Source organism: Schistocerca serialis, chromosome 3 (assembly GCF_023864345.2).
Source record: "Schistocerca serialis cubense isolate TAMUIC-IGC-003099 chromosome 3, iqSchSeri2.2, whole genome shotgun sequence".
NCBI lineage: Eukaryota > Metazoa > Arthropoda > Insecta > Orthoptera > Acrididae > Schistocerca > Schistocerca serialis.
In genome coordinates this window covers 91,640,135-91,648,039 of record NC_064640.1, presented here as the reverse complement: position 1 = coordinate 91,648,039, position 7,905 = coordinate 91,640,135, and the positions used below count along the sequence as shown (strand labels likewise).

At 43.0% G+C, this 7,905-nt stretch overlaps 1 non-coding gene across 1 annotated transcript; it reads left to right on the top strand.

Annotated features, from left to right (window-relative positions):
* The first annotated feature begins 287 nt into the window (after positions 1 to 287).
* Positions 288 to 362, top strand: Trnat-ugu (transfer RNA threonine (anticodon UGU)). Its single transcript has one exon. It is a non-coding gene; the product is annotated as a tRNA-Thr (tRNA).
* The last annotated feature ends 7,543 nt before the right edge of the window (positions 363 to 7,905 follow it).

Genomic DNA, 7,905 nt, shown 5'->3' with positions numbered 1-7,905 from the left:
GCCGGCTTACACTCTGTTCCGACGAGAAATATAGCAGTAGGAGTTGATAATATTGTGAAGAGATAGATTATTAAACTAATTAAAGAGTTTTCTTTGTTTGCATGCTTAAGCAATACGAAACGTTTCTTTGAGTCGTAACAATTGTGCAATAATCTAGAAACGCATTTGTCTTAAACTAGCTGTATATATGACGAACGGGGGAATGTAGTGCGGGACAATACGCTGAGAATGTGGGTTTCGCGGGAGGCGTGCCACAGATAAATCCCTGCAGTCGCGCAATCCTCTGTGTCCTCGGTGGCTCAGATGGATAGAGCGTCTGCCATGTAAGCAGGAGATCCCGGGTTCGAGTCCCGGTCAGGGCACACGCTTTCATCTGTCCCCGTTGACGTATGTCAACGCCTGTAAGCAGCTAAGGGTGTTCATTTCATTGTAACGGAATTTTGGTTGGGGAATGACAGATTCTACTATCGACTTACATTTCCATTTATGTTTTCTTTGACTTTTTAAAATCATTGTAGAAGATACTGGAGGGGTTTTCTACGTTTGATGGAAAAAATAATGACTTCATTTCTTCTACCTCTCGTATACGGAAACGGAATAGTAAATTAAAAACAAACGCATCGCCCGGGAATCGAACCTGGGCTCCCTACCAAGTGGTTTTCTTTTTTTTATGGCCAGTGGCAGGATGGAGGGGGCAAGACGGGCTGGGGCAGCGTACCACCACATTTTTTTGTTCTAATATAATAAGCAACAAAAACAAGGGAGCCATACGCCAAAAATTATGACGATAATGTGAACTAAAAAGGGCCATCTCGCCCGCTGGGATCACCTTATCGAAGCGAGCGGCAAGTAAGAAGCGGTCGTCATTACTTCTCTTTGGCTGTCCATGCAAAACTTACGCCTAGCCCCACACTTACGTATGTCGTCGTTCCTGCGTCACAACCTGTACCCGTAGATACATTATGTAGTTCCCGTACAGCAAAGTCGGTGACTGGTATCGGGGGATAAATACAATACCGTAGTGCCTGTGTTGTTAAGAAGATCGACGCAATGTTCCTTCTGACACGCATGGGTCTCCGAAGGAACATTGCGTCGTAGTCTTGACAACTCAAGCACTGCGATATCATAGCTACAAAAGTATTTCTTTCAATTATATCATTTCTTGTACTTTCCACATCTCCGCCCCAAAAGAGTTCTTCTTTCATTTCTAAGACTTAAAAACAGTAATTGACGTCGATAATCCACAAATACGTCTAGACGGTGGTGGAATTATTCCAGCTATAGGCTCTTTACGTGCACCCGAATGATGAGCAGTTGAGTAAGACGTAACTGTAATGCTTGGCAGCCAGTCTCTTGGCAGCTCGCCGAATAGTTTGCCCGGCTTGTCACGTGACCATGACGTTGTCAGACACTATGTTGGCCATCTGTGCGCCAGTCGCGCACTGGATATGAGATCACAGTACATTCGGTCACGGCCGTATGACCATAAAACCGTACGGCAGAGTCACAGAATCCGTGGTGGCCCTATGTTTTTAATTTAATTAGTGTTATGTCTAGCGGTTCCAGGGAGGTCAACTGTCATGGTTATCATGCTGGTGACAGTCAGCTACTGCTACTGTATAACAGACGAGAGGCTGTTCAGAAATCGCCTAGGACTGAAGTCTGGAAATAACAGTATTAATGCCGTATACAGCATAACAATCGTAAATGTGGGACAATAGAGTAATCGCAAATGGAACTTACTAGACGATTTCCTAAGGCTGTACTTTCACCACCATTGACCATATAAGTATAAAGCGAAGAACAGCTCAGTAAGTGAAGTTGATAGTTCTTACATCGACCTTTCAGAAGTACGCTATGTGGTCTTTGCGTAACACGACAGGCATAAAGACCATACTCTCATTCTCATAAAGCGTCTCTACTAGATCTTCCGGATCTTATGCGACGTCCTTTGTGGCTTTGCTAACTCTAGCGTCACTGAAAGTAGAGAGGTGTAAGCTGAACTCCGGCTTGGCGAAACGCTGACGAACAAAATAATGCACTGAAATGTCCAGTTAACGGGTTGATTATGTGAAGCAGATAAATAATCTCTGCTAATATGCGACCAGCGTATTGCTTTAGCATACTGTCACAGATTTATGTACTCCTGGGGGTTCGTATATCAGCTGTGGAAGACTAGTCTTCTTGAACAGTGAAGCCCAGTTCCTCCTCGCACTCCAGTGCTAGCTGTAGGTCTGACCAACGTTGAAACAAACATATGTAGGTTCTGGCATTTCGGCCCAGCCCAAGTTCGTAGAACTAGCACACGTTTGTTCCGTGAATATGTTTGATGTTGTGACAGCACCTGTTGCATGTTGATTTCCACGCTTTCCAACACATTGATGATGATGTTTGGTGTGTGGGGCACTCAACTGCATGGTTAACAGCGCCCGTACAAATTCCCAACCTTTGCTCAGTCCAGTCTCGCCACTCTCAGGAATGATGATGAAATGATGAGGACAACACAAACATCCAGTCATCTCGAGGCAGGCGAAAATCCCTGACCCCGCCGGGAATCGAACCCGGGACCCCGTGCTCAGGAAGCGAGAACGCGACCGCGAGATCACGAGCTGCGGACTGATTCCAACACATTATCCAATCCCTCTCAGGCCAGTACGTAAGACACACTTTAAATACTTACAAATAAATCTATTATAAAAACTTATTATATTACACTAGTTGACTCTCGTTACTTCGTTAAAATTGGAGAATCTCTTGCTCAGTGTTTATAATATTGTTCATATGTACTAAATGTTCACAGTTTCACATGACATTTACTTACCCACATGACAAAAAAAAAAGAACTGAGGAGGAATTCCACAAAATACAATCCAACAAGACGACATATTCAGTTACACGGATTTGCATGTTACAGAGATAGCGCAATTGTGTGAAAGTAATGTAGGGGACATTACAAAGCAGTAGCATGCAATGCTAAACACCACATTTTGGGCCGGCTTGAGTGGCCGAGCGGTTCTAGGCGCTACAGTCAGGAACCGCGCGACCGCTACGGTCGCAGGTTCGAATCCTGCCTCGGGCATGGATGTGTTTAATTTCCTTAGGTTGGTTAGGTTTTAGTAGTTCTAAGTTCTAGGGGACTGATGACCTCAGAAGTTAAGTCCCATAGTGCTCAGAGCAATTTTGGTTTCCTTTAATGAACCGGTATTCAGCCAACATGTCGTTTTCCTACAGTTTGTGAAACATTTTTTATTCATATGACCACTTTCTCACAGGTTTCATGACCGTTGAAAGGAGTTGTATTGGTTTTGCTCCAACATTTCTGCTGTGGATTCTTTGTTACTTGTTCTATATAAAAATTTCTTTTAGTATTATGCCATTTGTAATCTGTTTTCTGCTTTTTTGTCATGATGGCTAAAAACATATACAACTAATGCAAGGATTATGCTTTTCAACCGGTAGCAAATATTTCTGCTACAACTTATTAAATGGGTCTAGTGATTTAATCACTTTTAAACAAATACTTCATCAACGATGCTCGAAAATGTCGCTGCAATTCTGAGTTGATAATAAGAACTGAACATCAGAGTACACGCATCCACACATATCATAAAATCTGATGTACGTATATATGTATGAATGTGAATACGTTCCACAAGATGAGATAAAAAATAGTTGGTAGAGCACGCGTCCGCGAAAGGTAAAGGTCCCGAGTTCGAGACTCGGTCCGGCACACAGTTTTAATCTGCAGGCAGCTTCATGTCAGCGCACACTCCACTGCAGGGTGAAAATCTCATTCTAGCAACTTTAAACATAATGTCAAACCTTTCCGAAACTTTTTCTCACTACTCACGCCCACAAAATGATGAAAGCAAAAAAGTTTATAGTTTTTACCCTTTCGTTGTCCATGCAGTAAAACACCCGCATGAGTTATTACGTATTAATTTATTTCATCTTTACCACTATCTGTATTCGTGACACATTTTGCAGATACTCTTCAAATATATCGCTGAATGTATCAGAAAAATTATATCACTGTATGTAACATAGTTCAGAAGATAGTCGTTTGACGTAATAAACACTGAGATGTGTGAAAAACTGCAGCACTGTAACACCACCGACTGCGAGTTTTACTGTTGGCACTAGACACGCTGGCAGAAGACGTTCACCGGCCATTAGCCATACCCACGCCCTGCCATCGGATCACCACATTGTGTACCGTGATCCGTCACTCCACACAACGGTTTTCCACTTTTCAGTCGTCCAATGTTTACACTCCTTACACCATGGGAGGCGTCGTTTGGCATTTACCGGCGTGATATGTGGCTTAAGAGAAGCCGCTAGACCATGAAATCCAAGTTTTCTCACCTCGCGCCGAACCGCGCGACTGCTACGGTCGCAGGTTCGAATCCTGCCTCGGGCATGGATGTGTGTGATGTCCTTAGGTTAGTTAGGTTTAAGTAGTTCTAAGTTCTAGGGGACTGATGACCACAGATGTTTAGTCCCATAGTGTTCAGAGCCATTGGAACCTTTTTTTTTTTTCACTTCGCGCCTAACTGTCATGGTATTTGCAGTGGATTCTGATGCAGTTTAAAATTCCTGTCGGCATAGATGTCTCCCTATTACACGTTACGACCCTCTTCAACTGTCGATTGTCTCTGTCAGTCAACAGACGAGGTCCGCCTGTACGCTTTTGTACTGTACATGTCCCTTCACGTTTCCACATCATTATCACATCGGATACAGTGGACCTACGGATATTTACGAATGTGGGAATCTCGCGTACAGACGTATGACACAAGTGACACCCAGTCACCTGGCCACGTTCGAAGTCCGTCAGTTCCGCGGAGCGCCCCATTCTGCTCTCTCACCATGTCTAATGACTACTGAGGTCGGTGATATGGAGTACGCAGTAGATGGTAGCAGAATCCACCTAATGTGAAAAACGTATGTTCTTGGGGGTGTCCGGATACCTTTGGTCACATAGTGTGTGTGTGTACAAATACTGATGAAATATGTTAAATGTATCTGAAATATATGTGATATTTGCATACGCAAGCAAAGCCACTGGTAAAAAGTTCATCCGAAACTTATGGAACAATTTCAACCATATTCGAGAGACATGGTCTGTTCATTACAATATGACAAGAATACTGTGGGGGTAAGAACTACCAGCCTCATATTGGTGTGAGTGTGATAACGTGGACAGAGAAGGACAGACAGAGAGGGGGATGAAGGAAATGGGCACAGATAGCGGCAAGAGACAAATGGTGGGCAAATGGACAAAGAGAGGAGATGGACAGAGAAAGGAAAGAGAAGGGTATAGACAGAAGCAGGAAGAGGAAGAGATAGGGAGAGACAGAGAAAAGGGGGAAACAAAGAGAGAAAGGAAAGAGGAAGAGATGAGAAGCGTAAGGGAGAGGAGGAGATGGAAAGAGAGGGGGGAAGACGAGATGGACAAAGAAAGGGGTAGGAGAGAGAGGCAGGAGGAGACGAAGAGAAAGGGGATGAAGAAGGACATGAACAGAGATAGGGGGAAGAAGGAGATGGACTATTAGAAAATTGGAATAAATACGTACCCAGGCCACGCCGGCTTTTCAGATAGTAAACATACTCGAACAAAAGGGTTGGTTATAAAGTTTACATATACGTCTATACATCTCGAACCACTGTCACGTGAGTTGGTGATGGTACCTCTTGTCGTAACACGTATTAAGATTTCTCTCTGTCATATTCATGGGTGGGTCAGCAGAAGAGCGACTGCTTGTACAACAAATGGTTCAAATGGCTCTGAGCACTATGGGACTCAACTGCTGTGGTCATCAGTCCCCTAGAACTTAGAAATACTTAAACCTAACTAACCTAAGGACATCACACACATCCATGCCCGAGGCAGGATTCGAACCTGCGACCGTAGCAGCAGCGCTGCTCCGGACTGGAGCGCCTAGAACCGCACGGCCACCGCGGCCGGCGCTTGTACAACACTGTGCGAGTTTTTACTTACCTCATTCTACCTGCACGATCTTTGATACGGAAAGAGCTAAATACCATATGTGGTTTTAGACCTGAAAAGCAATTCTTTAAGTTTCTTAAGTAAATTCTGGTGAGAAATTATGGCACCTTTCTTCGCTTGTTTGTTACTTAATATGCTCAGTATTTCTGTTCCACCCCTTCGCCATCAAACAAGCCTATGACCATTTGCCCCACCTTGCGTTGCACGTGGACTATGTCTTCTGTTAGTCTCAGCTGATAAGAGTCCTAGACACATCAGCAGTAGCAAGTATGGGCTGTAGAAGTTCTTTAAATGATAGCCGGCCGCGGTAGTCGAGCGGCTCTAGGCGCTTCAGTCCAGAACCGCGCGACTGCTACGGTCGCAGGTTCGAATCCTGCCTCGGGCATGGATGTGTGTGATGTCCTTAGGTTAGTTAGGTTTAAGGAGTTCTAAGTTCTAGGGGACTGATGACCTCAAATGTTAAGTCCCATAGTGCTCAGAGCCATTTGATGCTCTCGCTCCGTTACATTTCCCATGCAGTGCCTTTGTGTGGCGGAAGTGCTCTTCCGCAACAGTGTTCTGAAAGCTGCCACACAATGCTTCCATATCATTCCATACATCTAAGAGTTGCTCGGGATATCAAAGACAGACTCATTTCGACTGCTTAACCACAGTTTTCCCACAAAGTGAGAAACCCAGATTAACAATTAAATGTTTTGCTCACCAAATAACGTAACAGTGGTTTCAGGCAACGTCACATTCGCTTAAACGAATGAAGACTTCGTTTGATACGCTTGTTACGTATCAGAAAAAAATCTAGGATTGCTTAGACAATATCTTCGTCCATATATATTGTAGTCAGTGCGGCGAAAGACTGACTTAAAAGGAGAGAGATATACAGAGAAAAAATCTGGAATACAATAGAAACCCAGACACCGACAGTTGGAAAAAACTGAAACAAACAGGACTAAACTTGCCAGAACTGTTGATACCTGCCGCAAAGAAGAATCAATAGTAGCGGCAACTTAACTCTGACCCTTTCTGTTAATGTCCCATACTATCATGCAGATCACGTTATGGAAGTGAAAAACTTTGATGATTAATAAAATGGATTTTTTGTGATGAACAATGGAAAAATGAATATAGTTCCAATGTTTTATGAGCAAACAATGTGCTAATGTCTCAGGTAACGAATAGTATGGAAGAGCAGCTAAACACCGTCCAAGTAAATGTAATTATTGCAACTGATTCCGTGATTAAATTTCAAGAGATTTTTGAGTGGCTGGGCTTAATTTGTGTAGGAGTGGAAGCAAAGAAATTGTCCTTACTGGCGTTCCTACAGGTGTTAGTGTGTTACCAAGTCTTCTTTTCTTCTACTTCACCATACTTTTTTTAAGTTTTATTTCTTAAGTCTTTGTATTCTTTGTGGTTTGTTTCCTAAGTCATTTTTTGTCGGAGTACATGGTTCTCTTAGGTTATCGTCTTAGTCGACGCTACTCGTTATCTTATCCGCACGTTGGAGTACAATGATGATATCCACTTTTTCCTAACAAGCTTAAATTTTGTGTCTCAGATACGGCAATTGAATTTTTTTTGGAAACAGTACTACAAACTAGAAAGTTGCAAGAAAATTCTGCAAAGATTCTACTGCCCAGCAACACGTATTAAGGAGTACTTAGCGTCCTAATAACTGACGGATAGTAGAAAATACCCAATCCGTCATGTACCACAGGAAGCAAGAAAAAGAGAAAAACCTGATCTTTATCAATACTAACTAGCATATACTTAACTAGATAGGAAATAGCTAGAGAAAATTAATAGTTTCGTACTTTTACCAGAAGGTCCTGCGATATCAGTGACGAAAATTTCCTTATTAAATGAGAGCGTAAGCTCTTTTAAATTCATACTCGTGTGAA